The following is a 24017-nucleotide window of genomic DNA, read 5'->3' as shown; positions in this document are numbered from 1 at the left end:
ATTCCAAAAACAGAACCAAATAATTACAGCCTCTACTGACAAATATTCAGTCATTCAACTATTAACCATTTGTATGACATCACACGAATCATGAAACCTCTCTTGTTTTAGTTTCCAAAGCTCTACCATGAGAAGTAAGACAGAATGCTCTTAGCGAAAAGATTAGTTCTGTACTTTTGATTCCCCAGTGGCTATACAGTGCATACATATCCCTCAGCATGCCATTCAACCATCTTCCTACTTTGCTTCCAAACTGCATTTCCAGCATTATTTCCTCCTCCTCCACCTCCTCCTTTCTCTCTCTCTCCTCCTCTTTCTCCCCTCCCCCCTTCTCCTTCTCCTTCTCCTTCTTTCTCTCCCTCTTCCTCTTCCTATTCTTCTTCACCATCTGACCAACTGGAATGAAATACAGCATTTAGTATTTTCTGGAAATACCTGATGCTGTCTCACCTCCATAGCTCCATGAAAGTAATCATGACATTCTCTCTGCCTGGAATTTCCTTATTCTTTATTTACTAAGCAAAATTCTGTTCATTTCTCTATGTTCAGTTCAATGCCAATGCTTTCATAAATCTACCCTACAAATCTTCACAAAAATGCAATTACTTTCTCCTCTGCAATCCATAATGAATAATGTGTATTACATAATTGTTTATCTGTTTTTCTTTCCTTAAGTGTAATTTTCTTGTGATTAGGGACCCTAATTTTTATTCATTACTACATTCTCTGTTCCCAAACCCAGCTTATATGCTACACTTTGCACATAGTCCCTGATCCATTGATGTTTATCAAATGAATATATGAGAAATCTCGTGTCTATAGGCTCAGCAGATACTTATTAAAAATGATATATAAGGATCCTAAAATGTAATAAGAATCTTCACTGTAAGGAAGCCATGGAGAACCCCAAGTTTTTGCATAATTCCATTGCAGGTGCTAGCCCAGAGAGACTCTTTTTCAAGTGGCAGTGATTTGTGAGCTTACTTTGATTTAGCCGTATCAGAGGACTCCATGTCCTGCACTCAACAGTTGGGGTAAAGTCTTTTCTTTTCACTCATGAGAACAAATGTTGTCTCAAATAACACACACTGGAAAAGATTAAAATGTGAGCTCCTTATTCACTTTGGTATTTCCAGAGCCTAGTAAATGGTGAGTTCTCAATATGTGTTTGAGGAGGGAGTTATAATAGCATGCGTATTTGGGGGAGGCTCCTGAAAGGCCCATCTGAAGTTGCATCTCATGGTTGAACTCACCTGTGCTGAGGAATGGCAGGTGGAGGCAGGAGAACCAGGGTCAGTCAGAAGACAAACTGCATAGTTTTTCCAAAGAAATAATACCAAGCTGAGTAAAGTCTTTTTTGATCATTTAGAGTTTTCTTACAATATAGAAATACAAGTGTCAGGATATTTTTTCTGATCACTTGATTTCCAAGGACTTTTAAAGATAACAACATGGGTGAAACCCATCTCTACTAAAAAATACAAAAATTAGCTGAGCATGGTGCCATGTGCCCATAGTCCAAGTTACTTGGGAGGCTGAGGCAGGAGAAAAACTTGAACCCGGAAGGCAGATCGCAGTAAGCCAGGATCGCACCACTGCACTCCAGCCTGGTGACAGAGCAAGACTCCGTCTCGGAGAAAAAAAAACATATTGGGGTTAAAATAGTGCTGTCCTTTGATTTAACCTCCATGAATTATTTAGAGGACTCTGATGTTACTTGTAATCTAATGCTATCTGTCCTGTGAAAGTTAATTGCTCTTCCCTATTTAAAAGCAAAATCTCCATACACAGAGATAGGGTCACTGGATTATCTAGGATTAAAATTCCACATCTTAAACAAATTCTTTTATTTACTGACCACATAGTACTAAGTTCACAGGATAACTTCTAATTCTCTATTTGATGGAGAAAGAATCAGAGTAAAAAGGACTGAAATAATTTGACCAAGATTATACAGCAAACTAAGAACAAAGGCAGGAATCAATATTGAACAATGATGCAGCTTCTACAAATTTATATTTCCTCTGCCACACTTGAACATCTCTTCTGGCAGTAACTGTACCCCTGCTATTGTAATTGACAAAAATGAAATAATACTAAAGTATTGGCCTTTGAAATTATCTCAGTCATGTTCAAAATTCTACTTAGTCTCATATTATGTTGGCTTACTGCATTTAAATTATTATAAAATAATGAAAAAACCCTTCTGTCAGGTTTAGTTACTATATACATTTAGAGACATGGGCTTCCTAATTAAATTTAGGAGGTAAAATTGGCATATAAACCTGAGCTGTCCTCAAAGCCAAAAGCCTTAACATGAGGGGGAGTTCAAAGTTCAGCTGGCTTCTGAAGTTCTTTAGTTTAATTCATTATGTAAGCAATGCTTCTCACTACTTTGCATGTGTTATTTTGAGTTATACAACCAGGAGAAATAAATGTCCACTTAAAACATTTTTTTGGGGGGATACTTCAATACTTTTCTTCCTAACATAAAGAACATTTCTACCCTAACATCTCTCAAACCTATAAATCTACATGATTATAAAGGTCTATTAAATGTGTCTTTACATGTAACTTCTTTAAAGAAATAGATATTTAGATACCCTAGGTAGCATTAGAAACAGTATTTAGATACTCTCTATATAGTTGGTCATAGAAAGTCCTTCAGTTGTGTCCATGCTTTATAACGAAAGCTGTGCTTCAAGCTAGAGCTTCAAGTTTTAGGCTACAACCTTAATCTTTTAGTAAGTGCCTTGAGATCTGGAATTGTTCCAAAGAATCTGGTTTACATTTTTGCATCTGCAGAAAAAGCCACATGCACAAAACTAATTTGTCAGTTTAATATATAGACCAACAACGCTATCTTAAAGTTTCCCCTGTAAACAGCTCCAAACTAGTAAATTTGTGAGTGAGGTCAGCAGAGAAACACACCTATTATTAGAAATATACAACAAAAGAACCATAGTAAAGTCCAGATGGCAGCACCCATAAATCTTACGATGTCATAAAAGCCATGTTACTCAAATAAAATGAATGGTGTTTACTCCAATTAGCCTAGCATCCATTCAGTGTATCAGTGCTGCTGCTGGAAGCGTGTAGGGCATGCTAAGTATTAAGTACCCTGGATGTCTGGTAAGTTTGTCTGATCAAGTCTCATTATCTTCCACGGCTTCTTATTTCCTCCATTAAAGGATTCCTTGTTTTAACACTTTTGGCCAGTCACCTCATAACAACGTAATTTTTATTTTTTTATGTCTACATTGTCATTCTCATTACTTCAGTTAAATGATTTCCTCTCTCCTTTCCCATGTATCAGACTTTCTATTTCCTTCCCATATATAAAAAATAGCACTGAAAGATTACTTCCTCCAGGACACCAAGCTCCAAGTCACCTTGTAAACTCAGAGTTCAGAGAGCATGAAGTTCTCCAAGAGGTTTCAGCTGTGTGGAATCTTTTCAGCGGTGAATTCATTTACCAAGTACGCATTGAATATATAAAATATGCTACCGCTATGCTCATTTCTATGGGGAAAATAAATATTCAAAGATCTCTACTTTTTAAACTTCGCCATAATGAATTGTGATAAATATCAGAAAAAAAGGTGAGAAATGTGAACGTAGCTAAAAGGGTAAAAAGGGGGAATGTGAATGTGATAGTTTCATTAAAAGCTAATCTCTCAAAGGCCTAAATATGGCTTACAACAACTAGAATTAGCAGGAGCAGGCACAAAATAAACTCCTCTTTCATTAAGTAAATACTGAATTTAGTGTTCACAAAGGAATAGGGGATTTAAAAAAATTTGTATTGCGTATCTCAAAATTTAAATTTATAATGAACTTCACACCAACAATTTAATAAAATGGTTAAATTGATTTTATTAATTGAAGGAATTAATGAAAACAAAACCAGATAAAGAAATAGTGTGACTAGAAAAATAGGATCAACATAACTTTCGTTTAAGCTTTCAAAGGTGTAAATGCTCACCTAAGCCACAAGTTAGTTGCTTCCAGCCTCTAATGTTCAAAATAAATTTAAACTATTGGAAGAGGGAACTGGATATTAGTAAATTAAACAAAATCAAGCAGTCTGTTTGGAAAAGGGCAGTTGAGGTGAGGTGGTCTTTAAGTATGTTCCAAGCATTTTTATGTGTTTTTATTTCATCTACCTTCTACAAATTTTGTAAAGATAAGAAATACAAAATAATACCATTTTATTTTCTTTCCTAAGCATACTTATTAGTGTGCTAATTACATTATTAGGGGTTACACTACATTATGGGCAATGGCTTTTTTGTATGTTCAGTAATTTTGCTGACAAGCACATTAAAGTGAAAAGGAGCCCGAGAGGTTACTCAGAGTTGTTAAGCATTTCAAAAATGTAATTTACTGTCTTTACTTAATTTTCATGCCTGTCCAATTTGTCTGTAGGAACATTAGAAGAGAAACCTGACTAATCAGAATAGCACCATCATCTGGTGAGGTTTTCAAACAAGATTGTATCAAACCGGAGAAACTTCCTTGTTATGTTTGAACCTTGGCTTTCCCAGTTCTATTTAGATAACTGAAGCATTTTTCATGACTGTAACATTTTTTTGTTAAAGAAATCACAGTGAGTCCATGGTTAACCCTGAAATAATAACTGCACATGATTCATGGTGGCTTGAACTTGCCCATGTTTGCCTATTTCAGCTTGAAAATGGCAAGTACATATGGTTCAGCCTGTTAGCAGTGAACGTATATTGAGTACTTACTGCTGCCAGATTCTTCACTAAGCATGTTACTTACGTCAGTTATCTTTTTTTGTAACATCCTTTCAAGGTGAGAACAATTGTTTTTACCCATTTCACAGATTAGAAAACTAAGGCACAGAGAGGGTAAGCAATTTGTCCAATGTTCATTTCATAGAGATTACAAGAGAAGGCACAGAATTTATCTCTATTGTGTTCATGAAGAAAAAATTAGAATACTTAATGACTGGAGAGACTGTTTAAACGATTTTAGAAAAGTCAGCCTTGTTTTTGTATTCTAACAATTGGTAGAGGAGAAAAAAATAATTTTCACATTTCCAAGTTCCCAGCTTGAGCCCCTGTGACAAAAGATAGATTAACAAATGGAGGTTTATTAACATGTACATTTTATACCTACAAGGGAAATACCTAGGGAACGAGTAATTCTCAAAAAGGTAGTTTAGAACTCCAGCTTATATAGCAGATTTTAAAATGAACAATAAACTTTCAGAGAAATGACAAGACAAAAACAGCTACCTTGAGTCTCTCGGTGTGACCACTTGTGGGATGGCAAGTGTTGGGGAACTAATGGTAGATAAAAGCTTGTTAACAAATCTTGTTGTGTAGAATCCTCTGACGCTAATTAATAAGACTTATTATGTAGAATCTTCTGTGACCGTCTCCAGGCTGATAAGGGTCAAAAGTTGTCTTTGGTGATCAAGCTGTCCTTCCTGGTAGAGAGTAGGAGCGATACCTTTGTAAATTTACGCCTTGCTTTTAGGCAAATAGGAGGAAAGGCAGAGCGCTTTTCTCGTATTTGCGTCTCTCAATTGCCTTTAGCTCAAAATAATCCTGATGCCAATGTGGCGTATTTTGGGGTGGCATATTCTGCTACTCTTCATATCTGACAGTTGGACCTCTCCACATCTCAGTTTTCTTTTTTGTAATGGAAATAAAATTACAGCCTCATATGTGTTAGTTTATTTTCCAACCTTGCTACTTCTTTCTGTATTAGCATTGCCATCTGCAGATAGGCCATATTTTCGTACACCAGCTCCATTGGTAACAAGTAGTATTTGGATCTTTCATCTGTCTTATCATTTGTTTCATAACTTAGGCATGGAAAACATTTTTCTCCCTTCAAATTCTTGATTGATAGGATTGCTAAGAGGGTTAAGTGAAAAAAAAAAATGGATATAAAAAGTTGTAACATAGACCTTGGTAAATATTAAGCACTTATCATATTTACTGTTATTATTTTAATATAATCCCTTAGCAAAATACTTTAAAATTCCTTTAAGGTATTTAAATGGTAAATTACTATTACAGTAAGTAAAATCATAACAATGTATTTTTAAAACTCTACAATTCAGGTCTTTTGCTTTTACTAGTGAAGTGATATTTATTATACTAAAATTATGAGACTTAACCATACCATATTTCATGTAATCTAAAATGCCATTAATGGTAGCATACACATTTATTTTTTATGCCATTAAGAAAAAAATGCTTCTAATTAATTCCAAGATGCTATAAAGATGCATCACAATTTCAAAGAGGTTAAATACGTAAATGTCTTAGAGTCGATGAAATATGGTAATAAAATTAATGAGTCTAATTTTTCACCTTCATTCGTAAGTTGGGATAGTTTAAGATTAAACCAGATAGGCAGCAGACAAGACCATCTATATTTCTGAGCCATATTAATGATTTCCCAGACACTCTTGGCAGTACAAATACGCTTCTGCTCCAAATGGGCCAAATCTGGGAAATTAGTATGGATCATTCATTCCACAAACATGTTCCTTGGTCATGGACATGAACTATGTCCAGAAAACTAAACCAGTATGAAGCTGCTGAATTTCAATCCACATCCAAATTCTGATTTCTTTCTAAAGCACTAGCAAGTCAAAACGTTTTTATTTTCAACATTTGAAGCCTATACTCCTGGGTGTGTATTCACAGTGGTTTGCAGAACTGGCTTGCAGAACATATAGTTTACAAAAGCTACTTCTTAATACAAAGCAAAAAGATTGAAATAAGCTCTGCAAAGCATCTTATTTGTATCAGTATTTTTCTTTTATTTACGTAGCACTTATAAGAATGAGAGATTTAATGAAACCACACTGAATATACACACTTTATGCAAAATATCACACAGGAATTTCTACTCTTAGTAATGTGTTGTACTTTTCTGCTCTCGATTTTCAAAGCCATTCAATAGGAAGATTGAATATAAATTCCTCTAAGCAGAGTGATTTTTTTTTCTTCAACTACTGTTTCTTTTTCTTTTAATAGTGCTGTACTGCCATGTGGATATGTTTATTCATGTGTCTCATTGATTCATGTGCTTAACTTCTATATTTATATGGTACACAGTTGATACTGTAAAATTTGGGTTTGTGGAGTGAGACTCTTGATTTGAAATTACTAGCCCGTAAAACTAAGCTATTAGATTAACAAGTAAGTCAGTGCATTAAAGGGAGGAATCAACGCGAGGTTGATATTTAGTCCGTTTATCACTTCCATACCAGAGAAAAAAGTGACTTAACATTTGCATAGTTCTTTGGTCTGTCTGGAATGATTTGTACACTTTACTAACATTGTGCTGGCAACAGCTAGGTCTTACAGTCTTGTGCCAGATCTGTTCTATGTCTTTTAAATATTTTGTGTGCTATCTGATGAGGCTTACCTAGAATGGCAGTAAAAAAATGTATGTTTGTAATAATGCACTAGTACTTAATTTTCTAAAAAATTTTATCCTTCAAGGTCAATGACCAAGTTACAGGATATTTTCTGCTTCTCTAAGCAAAATTCATTCTGTATGGGGTTGGTAAGTGTCCTGGGGTTTTGAATGTTATAAGTGACACAGTATGTCAGGATATTTATGACATTACAATATCAAAGAACCATTTACAGAGTGTGGAAGATTTTAAAAGACTATCTTTTTGTGTAAACTTTTACATTTTGCGTTAAAAAAAGTCCTTACTGTGTGTTGTGAGTGCTCATGTGGAGAGTAGAAACTTGGTCAATTATCCCATCTCTTGAGCAGAAGCATTAATTAAGCATAGATTTGGAACTTAACTTATTTTGTTAATTATTCTGGTCTTTCAGAAATCCTAATTCTTAGTGAATCTTGCTCCTTGGTAGAGTGGGAACTCTGTTATATGGGTTTCTGTTTTGTTTTGTTTTTGTTTACTGCCTAAGTTTTTTTCCTCCTGTATGATTATAAGCTGCTAATGAACCATTTGGAATTGGTCAAGAAGTGAATTATAAATGGGACTGGTAGACTTAAAACCCAGACACTCATGGGTTCTGTTTGTGAGAGACAGGATTTATCCACAATACTATTATTTCTAAAGCATATTTCTCACCTACTCCGTTTGTGCTAAGGATTGCAGAGAGAGTATTTAGGGGGTATTAAAGTGGATAGTAACCTCACTAGGCACCTGCTAAAGATTAGGTTACATGAGAGTTCATCCACTAACTCCTCCTGATTCAGAAATCTTAGTTTTCCATTTCTTACTCATTTCTTAGTTATGTGCAACTGGCAGGCACAAAGCTGGTGCTGAGGCAGGGCTTCCCAAATTTGCTGCTAATTTATTTCTTTGACTAAACATTTTAGCATGGAAGAAAAACTGATTTGAAACAAATGTATTGACCTTACTGCTTTGTTAGAAAAATGAGTATCTGGGCCCAGATGCATAAATTCTTTGCAACCACGTTTCTCTTCTTCAGAAAAAAAAAATTCTCCAACATAGAAAGTAATTAAGTCATAACAGGCTCAATTTAAATTCAAAGAAATGGTTATTTGGAGTAATAATAAAATACTCTCAACTATGCTGTAAGGAGTTCAGCATACTTGAATTACTCCATGTTCTTCTGAAATATAGGATCTATTAGAAACATGTAAATTGCACCCCAGATGGATCATTATAGAATGCATAAAAAAGGAAAATCTACTTTGAAATTATTCACATGTGGATTTGAATCCTACATCTGGCACTTGCTGTGTGAACTTGGGCAAATTGCTTTGAATCTCTGAGTTTCAGTTTCCTTTTTTATAAAACAGACATCATTATGTCACCTTGGAGAGCTATTATGAGGAAAAAAAGTAAGATTACATTAATCGCTTACAGTAGTTTCTGGAATATAATATGCATAATCTTAATTCTCTTCTACCCTGATGCCCTCAGAAGGTACTCAAGATTCTGAGAATTTCCTTGCTGGGGATGTGTTTATATAAGGTCTACATTTTTAAGCTGTTTTGTAGTTTGGAGTCTAAAACGTTCTCCCCATTCTCTGTATACCTTTCTACTTTCATTTTGCTCTCTTTTTGGTCAGTCCTATTGAGTTATATAGCCTTGATGATGACATCCACAGAAGACCCTGGTTTGTCTGTCGTCAGCCCTTGTCTTTCTCTGGAGCTCTAGGCCTCCGTTTGTATCATCTGTGGATATCTCACTTTGATATCCTGTCAACATGTCTGAATAGGGGCCCCAAACTGAACAAATAACTTTTCTTTCCATACTGGCACCAGTTTTTCCTTGTTTTTTTTTTTTTGTGTCAGTTTAACTGACTATCCCAGAAAGCTTGTAGTTATGTTTGATTCTTGTCGCTACCCCTATCCTTGTTAATCTTTTAGCCACAAAGTTCCATGGAACCTGCCACCAGAAATCTCTCACTTCTGTCCCATCCTAAACTTCCTCTGCCCTTAACAGAGTGCAGATCTAGTTACCTTCCTCCATAATTATGGAGGTGGCCTTTTACTTACTCATCAGACCTTCATCCATCTCTTCCCCTTTCAATTCATTCTTCACTCAGCTGAGGATGTGTTTACACAAGGCCCACATTTCTTAGCTGTATTGTATTTTGGAGTCTGAAACGTTCCCCCATTCTCTGTATACCTTTCTGCCTTCATTCTGCTCTGTTTATCACAGTCTCAAAACTGTTGTTTCCCTTGTCAGAAACTTCAATAACTATTACTTTTAGAACAAACTCTAAAGCAGTACTGTGGTGTTAATATTTATGTCCTGATTTTGTCCAGACCTATTTTTTAATTTTAAATAAAATTTCTTTAATTAAATATAAAACTTTTCAAATATACAGATAAGTATAAAGATTATGTAACAAAAACCAGTATGGCTAAATAGAATTATAATTTGTTGATATTTTCCATATCTGCCTCCTGTTTTTGTTATATTTACACATGTTTAAATAAAACCAAAGTCCTACCTTCTCATCCCCTTCCCCTGCATACCCGGTATCTAACAACCTTATTTTCCTCTTCCTTTGTCATATCCTATGCCCTTGGGGTAGTGAGGTAAAAGAGGGGTGATGTTTAAGGTGAGAGAAGATCTCCTAGAGATGATTTTCTAAGGAGATGATCTGAGCACACATGACTTCTCTCAGCACAAAACCTCTACCTTATTTATCATTTTATTACTTACAAGATGAAATCACTGTCTTGTGAGGAGTAGGCAATATAACAAAGTGATTTCTAATCATGGCCATGACACCTACAAGCAAGCTACTTAACCTCTGTAAATTTAGTTTTCTCATTTGTGGAGTGGGTATCTCAGTACCAACCTCAAGAATTGTGATGATGCCTTGAGATAATGTAGGTGAAGTATCTGGATCAGAGTCTGTCAGGTAGTAGGCGCTTAGTAAATTGTACCTGTTTATGCTATTAACACATCAGTTGAGGAAGTGGAATAGATCATAATAGACCAGATGATACAGTGTTGTTCTCTTCTTGCAGGAGCACTGCATTATTAATGTGCGAGTGCCATAAATATGGCCCTGAGATTTTTAGGGGAGTGTTATAAAGTCCAGAATGTTTGGATTTGGTTTGATCTTAAAGGTTGGCAAATTCTAAATCTACCCATAAGCCTGTTCCCTTCCACCAGCCTCTGTGTCACCACAGGGACTAAAGTGCATTACTCTGTGTGAAAGTATCCAGTGGTCATTGCCTACTGGGAACTATGGTGTAGTTGCTTCAGTAAAGGCTTTGCTACCTGCTACAGAAGCAATCTCATATCCTCTATTTCATTTAGTTTAATTTTTGTACTTGGGCTAGGAAATAGTTAAGTGGCTTTCTCATGTATACCTTTAACTTAAATTATTTTGAAGTGACTTCCTGAAATAAGACATCAATGTTATATCTGCCACAGAGGAAAAAAGAAACCGTACATATATGAATGATTATAATCCTTGCCCGGGGCAGGAGTCCCCAAGCACACCAGAAAAAGCCATAAATCCATGCGATATCCCTGACTACTGCATTTTACATCTAGGACTCAGAGTTACTGAAAGGTATGTAAAATTGTGAGCAGGCAGAAAGTGGGTTGACTGTACATCTGGGAAAGTTCTTATGCATTGCTTATTTCAGGCTGTTCATCTTGTGCTCATGAAGTCTGGCACTGTAACACTTGTAGTTGATGACAGGAGCTGAATAACTTGTGTATGGCTGAAACATTTGTCCTCTTAAGAAACTCTCATCTTTTAACTATTGGTTAAAGCTCTTCATAGATGACATAATACCCTATTAGTATGTGAATTAGAAGCAATCCCTTTCTTGTTCTGATATTGAAACTCTTATATGAAGGATGATAAAACTTTCAGTGTCATATATATATATTTTACATGAAACTCTAGCCATTAACATTTAAAGGATAGGCCAGTATAAATATTTTTCATGATTTAGGAAGTTTTGAAAAAGGTATTGTTGAGACCAGCTCCCAGATAGCATTATACTAACTCTGAAAAGTCAGATGGCGGATAACTCGGTAAAGGATAGAAATCTCATCTGGCCTGGGTGCGGTGGCTCATGCCTGTAATCCCAGCACTTGGGGAGCCTGAGGTGGGCAGGTCACAAGGTCAGGAGTTTGAGATCAGCCTGGCAAACATGGTGAAACCCCGTCTCTACTAAAAATACAAAAATTAGCTGGGCATGGTGGTGGGCACATGTAATTCCAGCTACTCAGGAGGCTGAGGCGGGAGAATCTCTTGAACCCAGGAGGCAGAGGTTGGAGTAAGCTGACATTGTGCCACTGCCCTCCAGAGTGGGTAACAGAGCGAGACTTTGACTCAAAAAAAGAAAAGAAAAAAAAAACCTCATCTGGATTTTTCATATTTTCTTACAATTCAGAGTAATTTAGTTTGAAAAGATGTATTTTCATTATGTTAATAAATGAATTCAATTTTTGCTGAATCTATGCCCCAAAAAATTTTTATTGGAACATATGGGTTGAATTAACCCCTGCTTATTCTGAAGTTATTAAAAGTGGTTGAGTAGAGGGCAAACTGAAGTGGGAACTAGTTCAAGTTTCAAACTGGAAATTATTAGTTAATAAAATTATAGTAATTTATTTGGTTGATTCTTTTGATATTGACTTCTCTAGCTCTAAATAAGATACTTTTATTGATATTTTACTTTTTTTTAAAAAAAGTTCAGGCATTATCTATTGACTTTCTAATAAGGGCTTAACTCTGTTTTAGCAAATCCTCCTTTTCTGACTACTGAGATACCTACTTTCCATAGCTCCAGTATCCCAAATACATTTCTATTGTCATTTTGACTCTATTAATATTCATATTTACTTTCTTAAGTAATGCATATTATTTATAATGAAGCTATGTAGTAAACTATAATTATTCTTTCTTGCTTGCTCAATTGAAGTTAATAATTATATTGTTTTTGTTTGGTTTTAAAATATATGTATCACTAATATAATCTCACTTATTCTGTGGTGTTAATGACTGTGCTGTATTCCTTGATTTTTAAAAAATATATTCATGAGTAATTCTATCTCTAATTTTCTGTTAGATAGCTAAATCTCTTTTCAAGATGATGTTTATCCTCTTCAAGCATTTTAGCAGCAGCATCTGCTGAAGAGGTCTTTATCAAAGCCTTCTGACTTGCTTCCACCTAGATTGGCTGCCCTCTATTAGGAAGCAGAGTTGAATTTTAGAGACTTATCATGCCTGAAATGACATTAGTTTACTCTCATATTTGATTAATAATTTGGCTGGATATAGAATTCTAGTCTGTGCAGAGGCTTTTTAACTTGATGCAGTTCCATTTGTCCATTTTTGCTTCGGTTCTCTGTACAAGTACTGAAGAAATCTTTGCCAAGGCCAACCTGGAGCGTTACTCCAATGTTTTCCTGTAATAGTTTGAGGTCTTAGGTTTAAGTCTTTAATCTATTCTGATTTAGTTTTTCTATATGGTGAGAGAAAGGGGTCTAGTTTCACTCTTCTGTATATGGATATCTGGTTTTCATAGCACTGTTTATTGAAGAGACTATCTTTTCCCCAATGTATATTCTTGGTGCCTTTGTTGAAAATGAGCTGAATGTAAATGCATGGATTTATTGCTGGGTTCTCTATTCTGTTCATTGGTTTATGTGTGTTTCTTTTTTTTCCCCATGACAGTGCCATGTTATTTTCATTACTATAACTCTGTGTGTAATTTAAAAGTCAGAGAATGAGCTGGGCACCATGGCTCACCTCTGTAATCACAGCACTTTTGGAGGGCAAGGCGGGTGGATTACCTGAGGTCAGGAGTTTGAGACCAGCCTGGCAAACATGGTGAAACTCCATCTCTACTAAAAATACAAAAAAATTAACCAGATGTGGTGGCATGTGCCTGTAATCCCAGCTACTTGGGAGGCTGAGGCAAGAGAATTGCTTGAACCCAGGAGGCGGAGTTCAAAAAAAAAAAAAAAGTCAGATAATGGAATGCCTCCATCTCTACTAAAAATACAAAAAAATTAACCAGATGTGGTGGCATGTGCCTGTAATCCCAGCTACTTGGGAGGCTGAGGCAAGAGAATTGCTTGAACCCAGGAGGCGGAGTTAAAAAAAAAAAAAAGTCAGTTAATGGAATGCCTCCAACTTTGTTGTTTTTGCTCCAGAAGGCTTTGGATATTCTGGGTCTTTTGTGGTTCCATATTAATTTTAGGATTAATTTTTCTAATTATGTGAAGAATGTCATTGATATTTTGATAGTGATTGAATATGCAGATAGATTTGGGTAGGATAGACATTTTTAACAATATTGATACTTTCAATACATGAACATAGAATATCATTCTTTTTTTGTGTCTTCTTCAATTTCATCAATGTTTTGTGGTTTTCATTATACAAATCTTTTATTCTTTTGGTTAAATTTAATCCTAAGTATTTTATTTTAGTGTTGCTAATGTAAATAGAATTACTTTCTTTGTTTCTTTTTCAGATTGTTCTTGTTAACATATAGAAATGCTGTTTATCTTTAGTGTGTTGATTTTGTGTCCTGCAACTTCACTGAATTTATCAGTTCTAATAGTTTTCTTTGGTGAAATCTTTAAGTTTTACTAAATATAAGACCATATCATCTACATACAAGGATAATCTGACTTCTTCCTTTCCAATTTGGATGCCATTATTCCTTTCTCTTTTCTAATTGCTCTTGCTAGGACTTCGAGTATTATGTTATACAAAAGTGGCAAAAGCCTTGTCTTATTCCAGATCTTAGAGGAACAGCTTTCAGTTTTTCCCTTTTCAGTATATGATGCTATCTGTGAGTTTGTCATGCATATCTTTTATCATATTAAAGTATGTTCCTTTTATAAACTTTTTGAAAGTTCTTGTCATGAAGAATAATGAAATTTACCAAATGCTTTTCAGCATCCATTGGAGTGATCATATGGTTATGTCTTTCACTATGTTGACATGATATAACATGTTTATTGATTTGAATATATTGACTCATCATTGCATCTCTGAGATGAATCCCACTTGACCATGATGAATGACCTTTTTCATGTGTTGTTGAATTTAGTTTATTAGTATTTTGTTGAAGATTTTTGTTTCAATGTTCATTGTAGATATTGGCCTCAATGTTGACCAGAGATATTGGCCTGTAGTTTCTTTATTTTCAAGGCAGCACTGAGTTCCAGTGCAGAGTCCCATATTCAATTTGTTCTCTTTGCCCCAAATACACAGATTTTTCTCTCTATGCCTTACTGATTGAGGTTGGGGGAGCGGTGATGAAGGCAATGCAAGATTGTCTTTCCTGCTTTCTCCAGTGCTTCTTTCCTTGTTATTAGGTTAAAATCAGGTACTGTGATAGCTCCCTTGATTTTTTAGTTCCTGTGAAGGTGTTTTCTTATGTGGATAGTTGTTTAATTTGGCATTCCTATAGGGGATCATGGGGCAGTGTTCTATTCAGTCATCCTGCTCCCTCCTCAACCCACCCCCATTTACTTTTACTTTTTTTTTTTTGAGATGGCATCTCACTCTGCAGCCCAGGATGGAATGCAATGGTACCATCTCGCTCACTACAACTTCAACCTCCTGGGTTCAAGCCATTCTCCTACCTCAGCCTCTTGAGTAGCTGGGATTACATGCATCTGCCATCATGTCTGGCTAATTTTTGTAGAGACAAAGTTTCAGCATGTTGGCCAGGCTGGTCTTGAACTCCTCCTAACCTTACATGATCTTCCTGCCTCAGCCTTTCAACGTGCTGGGACTAGAGGCCTGAGCCACCTTGCCCAGACCCATTTTCTTAATTTTACTAAATCAGTAACCATTTATCCATCAGTTTTTTGGCTTCTAATTTGACAGTTGTAGTGTTCTTCTTTTTCTTTGTACTCATGGTTTCAAATGTTTTAAGAAATACGTTTGGTGGAGTTTTAAGAGTGGATAGAAATATGTGTGTTTAATTCAGTATCTTTAACTTCAAGTATGCTATTTTTTTAAATAAGCAAATTTGGGCAACAATTATATTTCTACTTTTTAGGATCTGTCTATATCCATCATGGACATTATTTTTTTTCTATGACTATTTTTCTGTGTTGTCTTTTACAAATGACAAACAATAAAAGCTCTTAAATAATTATTGACACATATTTACAAGTGTTCCAAGCAAATGGAAAGATCTATATTTTAAATAAAAATTTTATTAAATTGAAATCCTTATCCTAACTTTAGCATTTGAAATATCATATATAAACATTATTTTGTAAAATATTTACTGAGGAACCTGGAACTGGATAGACACTAGCAGCCCCTAGCAACCCTATATGAGGAACTAGCAGAATAAGTACTACAGCCATATTCTAGTACTTTCTGTTCTCTCCATGGTGTTCAATGTTCAGATCCACTAGAAAATATTAATGCAGTTTATACAGACGACTTCTCTCCTACACCAGCGTTGCACAGAGCAAAGAGAAAAAGAATAGAGAGTGGAGCTGGAGGGAGAAATTAGAGCTACTATTAACCTACTTTGTGATTATATTACTCAACTTATTGAAAAAAAAAAGCTAAAGTTGAAGGAATTTAAACTCTACTCCATTGGATGATAAGAAATAGCTAAGGAAAATTAATCAAAACACTTTAAAAAACATGAAATGAAGTCATAATTAGGCTTCATTATATATTTTACCTCTTTTTGACCTCACAAAAATAATAAACATGATGAACCAAGTCACACACGTGTTATTTATATGATTTAATTCTTAATGCTTCTGAATAAAATGGCCACCAATTTTACTTGAACCCAATATTTCTTATTTGTATGTGACAAAGATGACTTGAAATTACTCCCCTGTGAATGGACCTGTATAATATATACTTTTTCACATACTTCTGCATTTCAAAATAATTTGGTGGAACCTCTTCCACTTGAAAACTTATTTGAATATTGCAATTAATACTGAAGTACTATTTTGAAACTAATCAGGCAGTGTTCCTGATTTCAAATTCAAGTCCAAGCCAAAGCAGAGATCTTTTCATGTAAGCTAAATTTTAGTGAAATTGTTTCACAGGACTTTAATTATTAGTAGAATATTTCCTCCATTGTGTTTCTCCTTTTTCTTCTAATTCTAGAAGAGGTCATACAAATTTTGAACACAATATTAATTATACACAAAAGAGTTCAACAGTGCTTTTATAAGACTAAGTTTAAAAATTGGAGGAAAAAGTTCTCCTAGAAGAGATTCAACACATTAAAACAGAAACAGAATTTTTTTCTCCCAATATGTTTGGTCACCAAAATTATTTTTTGCAGCCAGAGTAAATTACACAACATTAATAGAGACACCATTCTTATAGGAGTATAAAGGATAAAACATTACTAAGAGATTATATGAGGCTGGGCGTGATGGCTCATGCCTATAATCCCATCACTTTGGAAGGCCGAGGCAGGCGGATCATCTGAGGTCAGGAATTCAAGACCAGCCTGACCAACATGGTGGAAACCCTGTCTCTACTAGAAGTACAAAAATTAGCTGGGTGTGGTGGTGCATGCCTGTAATCCCTGCTACTTGGGAGGCTGAAGCAGGAGAATCGCTTGAACCAGGGAGGTGGAGGTTACAGTGAACTGAGTTTGCACCATTGCACTCCAGTCTGGGTGACAGAGCGAAACTCTGTCTCAAAAAAAAAGATTACATGAAGAGCCACGTAGACTGACTGAACAGCAATATTATGAACTTTTGATGAAGTTTCTCTACAGTAAAGTCAATATCAGTAAAGTAGAAATATCATGTTCATTTTTTATATCTCTGTTCATGATATGCTTAAATATTAACCTGCTCCTTCCTAGACTAGCAACTATGATATTTTAGGAGATCCTGGCAGGAAGTCCTATCACTCTGAACATCCCTGAGAAATCATAAAATTGGTAACAGAATTGACTATGATGAGGGAAATGGGGCATTTTTCATTGGTGGCAGAGATGGTCTGCAGTTTTCACATTTGAAGAGAATAGGGAGCAACTCAAGCTTGAGTAGTAGCTTGGCTCTGAAAAACTAGACATTGTTTCACATGCAATCAGTCAGATCTTTCTCAGTTTCACAGAACCATGTGGCTGCTTTTCCCTCAGTCTCGTCCTAGCCCTTCTCCTTGCATTTAACTAATGCATTTAATTAATGCATTTAAGGGGCGCCTGTATGTGTACACTTGCAAAGTATCGTGTGAGAGTAGTTAAGGTACAACATGGGAATTGTAGGAAGGATAAAATTCTAGAGAAATATGAGATACAGAAAGCTACAGATATTTGCTGTCAGAAATAGGAGACAAGTGGTTAGCTGCTAGAAATTGGGTGACAGAAACGACTATAACCCCTGGTCCATCACAAGACCATTCATATAGTAAAGTCCTAACTTCCGAGTACCTCAGAATGTGTCTTATTTAGAAATAGGATCATTACGAATGTAATTTGTTAGGATGAAGTCATACCAAAGTTCATCATGATGAACATTTTGGATTAGGAGGCCCACCATACAAAAGGGGAAATTTGAACACAGACACATACACAAGGAGAAAACTGTGTAAATATTGGAGTTATGCTGCCACAAGCCAAAGAACTAGAAGAAGCTAGAAGATAGGTTTGGGACAGGTTCTTCTCTAATACATCCAGAGGAAGCATGGCTCTGCCAACATTTTGAGAACTTCCAGCTTCCAGAACTATGAGACAGTAAATTTCTATCTAAATAAAACAGTTTATGTTACTTTGTTATGACAGCCCTAGCAAAGAAGTACATTCACCTTGCTGAGGCTGGTGTAGAGATGAGCAGAAGCTTGGCATAAGAGTATGTAGCAGTGACCTAGAATAAGTTCACAGAGGACTGGATGTAATATAGCTACATAATTTGCTAAACTCACTTTCCTTGGTACTTAGCTAAGGTGCTTCATCAGCTAAGATCCCAGAATGTACAGATAAACTGATCCAGTGTAAAGGGGAACTCAATACTTACCCCTTTTATTAGTTTTCATGAAATCCTAAACATGAATTCTTGAGAGCGGGGAGGAGGCATTAAAAAAACCCTTCTCTGTATCTGAACTCTGCCTGTTATCCTGTCTTGTTTTCCAAAACTTTGTTGGTATCTCAGAAGAATTAAGATGGGAGCATAACAATGCTCCCACCCACAGAGGTTATCATGCAGATTTGGACCTTGAAACAGCCAGACATCTGATATTTTTTTTCACCTGTGCAGGTGGGCTAAGGCCAAAAAGGGTGCTAGACCAGACATCTGATTTTTGAATGCTCAGCATCTCTTCCTTTTTATTTTGCTAAGGCCACACCAAATTGTTCCCTGGGAAAGAGAATCCCTTCCTCCTCATCCTGCTTGGCCTTGGAGGGGCAGTCAGTGGAGGAGCCACATCTCCTCTTGGCCAGAGTTTGTACATGTCACAGAGGCTAAAAGAGTCAGACGCTTTCTTGTGGGAATTTGGACCTTGTCACAAAAACGGAAACATTTGGAATCAATTTATTTTGGTGATGATGGCCTGAAAAGACTGTCCTTTTGTTACTGGTTATAAGAGCCCTAGAACTGCCTATTCCTGTCTTTCCAAAGACCTTAACTTCTTTGATGCAGTGAGATACTCAGTATCTTTCTAATGGATTAACTTTTCATAAGTTAGTAAGGATTGTTTTCTGTTGCTTTCAGTCCAAGATTCTTAACTAATTCAGCCTACCAACCCATTTACAATTTTCTAGTATTCTGATTCTGGTACTTCTGGGGATAATAAAGGTAGTAGGACATTTAAATTACTTATTTGATAATTGTTGTTTTGAAGATTTTTTCCTCTCAAAATCATCTAAGTAACTACTTTAACAATGGAGTCTGGATCAATAGTGGTTAAATTCTGCATCGAAACACAATAATTATTAAAACCACCCAGGGTTTTAAGTTTCAGGTATGGAAATAGTTTTGAATTTAAATGGCTTCTCAACAATTTACATTGTTCCTCAGTCTTTGTACAGTGTCCTTGAAGAATAAGATTAAAACTAAAGGGGAATGTTTTCAGTTCCCTGAAAATGAAAATTGCTGGTAGAAAAGGAAAGGACATTCATGGTAGCCTGCACAGCACCACATAAATGATACTTAATTAATGTTTTTGAAAATGGTTTTTATTGCTCAAGAAAAAGATTCATTTGTTTATGTATTATTTGTGACAGTTACTAAGGGGAGAAAAAGCATCCCAAATTTCAGCAACAAAAATGCAAACTTTAAGAAAAGTTTATAGAAAATAACCCAAAACAGTCTATTTTAGTTCATAATATACATAACATTTAATTTAATAATTTTAAATATATAACACATTTCTTGTTATTTTAGTAATACTTCTAAAATACATACAACTTTGACACAAATATATAAGATGTCTAAGCATCATAAAGTACCTGAAAACAGCTTAACTAGAAATCAAGTACATTTCCAAATATTTTCTTTCCAAGTTTCAAGTTCATTTCCAAACATCTCATTTCTAAGTTCATTTTCTTTCTGTCCCTGTAAAAGTCATCAGCCAAGGCTGCAAGCCAGAATCACATCTGGCTTGCAGCCTTGGCTGCAGAATTTGACAGTGATAGAAGATGTACTCCTGTCAAGAACAAAATCTATATACAAACGAAATCTATATATATATTTTCTAAACAAGGAGATACTTTAAAAAGTTATTTCCATAGAGTGTTGGAGAACAAGTTGTGTTTGGTTACCTGAGTAAATTCTTTGGTGGTGATTTGTGAGATTTTGGTACACCGTCACCTGAGCAGTATACGCTGCCCTTATTTGTAGTCTTTTATCCCTCACCTTCTTCCCACCCTTTCTCCTTGAGTCCCCCAAATCCACTGTGTCATTCTTGCGCCTTTGCATCCTCATAGCTTAGCTCCCACTTATGAGTGAGAAGATACAATGTTTGGTTTTGCATTCCTGAGTTACTTCACTTAGAATAATAGTGCCCAGTCTCATCCAGGTTGCTGAAAATGCCATTAATTTAATATGAGGAGGTATTTTTAAAGGCTCAAGATAAGTTAATAATGTATAAACAATTATACAATTTTAGACATTTTGTTATGTAAAACTATAAATTTTTTAGGTTTAGAAATAAATATAAAAACTTTCACTAAAGAAGACTAAAACTAAACAGTATTTTAATATAATTATACTAAAATTTATCATTTGTATTACTTTCATTTCATCTTGTATCTATTCTAAAATTATACATATGTGTGTATGTGTAATCACCCAGCAGAGTCTTCTTGCTTGCTGCACAGATAAAAAACCAATTCTCTGAAACAATGGTATTGCAGTAGAGAAAGAGTTTAATTATTGCAGGGCTAGCCAAGTGGAGGGACTGGAGTTATTATTACTCAAATCAGCTTCCCCAAAAATTCAGAGGCTAGGGTTTTTCAAGGATAATTTGGTACGTACTAGGAAATAGGGAATGCTGATTGATTGGGTTGAGGATAAAATTATAGGAGGTCAAAGTTGTCTTCTTGCACTGAGTCAGTTCCTGGGTGGGATCACATGACCAACTGAGCCAGTTTGTTGGTATGGGTTACTTATCTGGATGATGTCAGCTTGTCCATCAGAATTCAGACTCTAAAAATCACATAGAACACCAATCTTTGTTTTTTTTAGTTTGTTAGTTGTTTTTTTTGTTTTTTTGTTTTTTTTTTTTGACGGAGTTTCGCTTCGTTGCCAGGCTGTGCAGGGGCGTGATCTCAGCTCACTGCAGCCTCTGCCTCCTGGGTTCAAGCAATTCTCCTACCTCAGCCTGACAGGTAGCTGGGACAGGTTTGCACCACCACAGACAGCTAATTTTTTTATTTTTAATAGAGACGGGGTATCACCATGTTGGCCAGGATAGTCTTGATCTCTTGACCTCATGATCCACCCACTTTGGTCTCCAAAGTGGTAGGATTACAGTTATGAGTCACTGTGCCTGGCCCAATCTTAGGTTTTACAGTAGTGATGTTATCTATATAAAAAATTGGGAAGGGTACGAATCTTGTAACCTCTGGCTATGTAACTCTTGACCCATAATTCTAATACTGTGACTAATTTGTTAGTTTTACAAATGTGGTTTTGGTTCACCAAGCAAAAAGAGGGATAGTTTTGGGAAGGGGCTGTTATCATCTTTGCTTTAAGATTGAACTATAAAATAAATTCCTCCTGTAGTTACCTTGGCCTGCACCAAGGAATGAACAAGACCATCTTGGAGGTTAGAAGCAAGGTGGAGTCAGTTATTTTCACTGTCATAGTTTTTCTATGCCAGATTTCTCTCACTGCCCTAATTTTTGCAAAGCCTGTTTCAACATATGCATGCACATATATATGTATATATATCCAATTGTATTCAATGTAAAATTTAAATAAATATATTTAAATGTTTTTTCCCCTTTAAAGTTGATGAAACAATGTCTTACACTTACAGTCAGAAAATCCAGTGATGAATCATACTATCCTTTTAGTAATTGACTGATAAGTGCTATCTTGAAAATGTCCCTTAGTTTCTCTGAGATTCACTTTTGTTATTGATTAAATATGTTATTGATTAAATTTTGTCTACCTGTATCAGTTAAATAGGGTACGTTATGCTGTGCTAACAAGTGATCTCCAAATTTCAGTTGCTTTAAAAGAACATCTTCTGTTTTTTTTACTGCTCACCTAAGCAACATGTCAGTGTTGTAGATGTGCTCCATTCCTGGGTCTGTGGCTCCACTACCTTCCATCTCATCATCACCATGGAACAAAGCTTGTGGGGCCATTATATCTGGAGTCAGATCTGCTTCTAAAAGAAAGCCTGGCATTGCAGAACGAGAGGCAGGTGTCCTTGGGGCAGAGAAATCCAGAGGAGAATTAGATGCTTGTCAATGGGGTGTGGTCAGAGGAGCTCAAAGCTGAAAAGTCAATCACTTTTTTTTCAAGAATCACATCTGGCTTGCGGCCTTGGCTTATGGATTTTACAGGGATAGAAGATATACTCCTGTCAAGAAAGCCAGCCACTTCCTTTCTGGGCTCTTCTAATATCTTTTGCTTCCTGAGATAAGACCTTTTTTCTTTTAATTCCATGAGACTCCACAGTATTATAATTGCCTGTTTCCTAAGTCCCACAACAGTAATGATGGGATCTGAAGTTGATTTTGAGGCTGCTTTTACTTCAAACCTGAGGCAGACAACTTTTTTTTCCTTCAGGTTTCATTGCTGGGGGTTTGTTATGAACAAGTTTCCACCATCGTGGTTCTCCAAATTCCTGAGCATCTGAACAGAAGTGTGTGGGACTTCCCACGCTGAGGCAACCTGCTACTATTCTCCACCACTTTGAAGTCTTTTTTTTATTCCCTAGTAAAGAAGTTTAATGTTTCCTAATAAAAATGCACTACTTAGGTGGATGTAACTATCCATTCCTTCCTTCTCACAGGCTTAGCAGTGCTTTTCAGTCACAAATCTAAGCTCTGGACTATGAAATTAACAGGGCTTTTACCAGGATCACACAGGCAGAAACTCTTCAGGAGATTGTACTCCCATACTTCTTTATTCAGACATAAGCAACTTTGAAAGCAGTAATTTAGAATATATGATCCACTGTCCTTTATTTCAAGTTTAAAAAGAAAGTGACTAAAAAAAGATTAAGATACCACTAAACTATTCTCCATCATCAGGCATAGACAGACACACACACACACACACACACACACACACACACACACACACACAGTGTCATCTGTCCCATTGATATTTCACATTCATTTCAAGTTATGTTTTTTGAAATCCTTTTCCCAAAAACGTCTTCTATCTTTCTGCTTTAAGTTGCTCAGTTAAAATAATCTGTTCTCCCCAGAGATGAATGTTTACTTTTTTTCTAATTTTGCCTCTCGGTGTCTCTGATCACTCCAACATGAAGCTGTTGCTGGCCCTGCCATTGCTCCAGATGCATGCTGGCCACTGTGGCTGCCATCAGCATCACCACTGAGAGGCCCAGCACTGCCTTTGAACTCTTCGACATCCCTGTGCCGGCTTCCAAAGCCTCTTTCTCCTGCCTCCCAAGACTGGTCAGTAGCATTTAATTCAGTTCAACAAACATCTATTGACTGTCTATTATAGGTAAGGCATCCAAAGATTTACTAACTAGTGGAGGAGATGTACTATATTATAAGTCATACTCTGACTTATAATAAGTAGTGGAAATAAATGAAATAAAAGAAACAGCTGGGTCAAAGAGAAGGAATAATATTCTGATTTGGGGACCAGATAATGTTTTGCAGAACTCTAACATAAGCTGGGCCTAGAACAATGAGTAAGATTTCAAAAGCAGGAGTAGGTGTATGCAAGGTGGAGTAGTCGAAAGAATATTTCAGATTAGAGTCAAAATATGAGAAAAATCACAGTGACAAGAAAATTTATGGCCTATTTGGTCAATGTCAAGCAGTCTAGCATGATAAGAACATTTGTGTGTGTGTGTGTGTGTGTGTGTGTGTGAGAGAGAGAGAGAGAGAGAGAGAGAGAGAAAGTGACTAGA

The 24017-nt window shown here is 35.9% G+C and overlaps 1 pseudogene; it reads right to left on the bottom strand.

Moving 5' to 3' along the window:
• Positions 1–23254: 23254 nt before the first annotated feature.
• On the bottom strand, positions 23255–23504 carry LOC135276497 (protein PET117 homolog, mitochondrial-like; annotated as a pseudogene).
• Positions 23505–24017: the final 513 nt, after the last annotated feature.

The sequence above is a fragment of the Aotus nancymaae genome, unplaced genomic scaffold (genome assembly GCF_030222135.1).
Source record: "Aotus nancymaae isolate 86718 unplaced genomic scaffold, 86718_ANA_hifiasm-v0.15.2.pri h1tg000025l, whole genome shotgun sequence".
NCBI classification, from domain to species: Eukaryota; Metazoa; Chordata; class Mammalia; order Primates; family Aotidae; genus Aotus; species Aotus nancymaae.
Note: the sequence above shows the minus strand (reverse complement) of the source record. Positions and strands in the feature narration are given on the sequence as shown.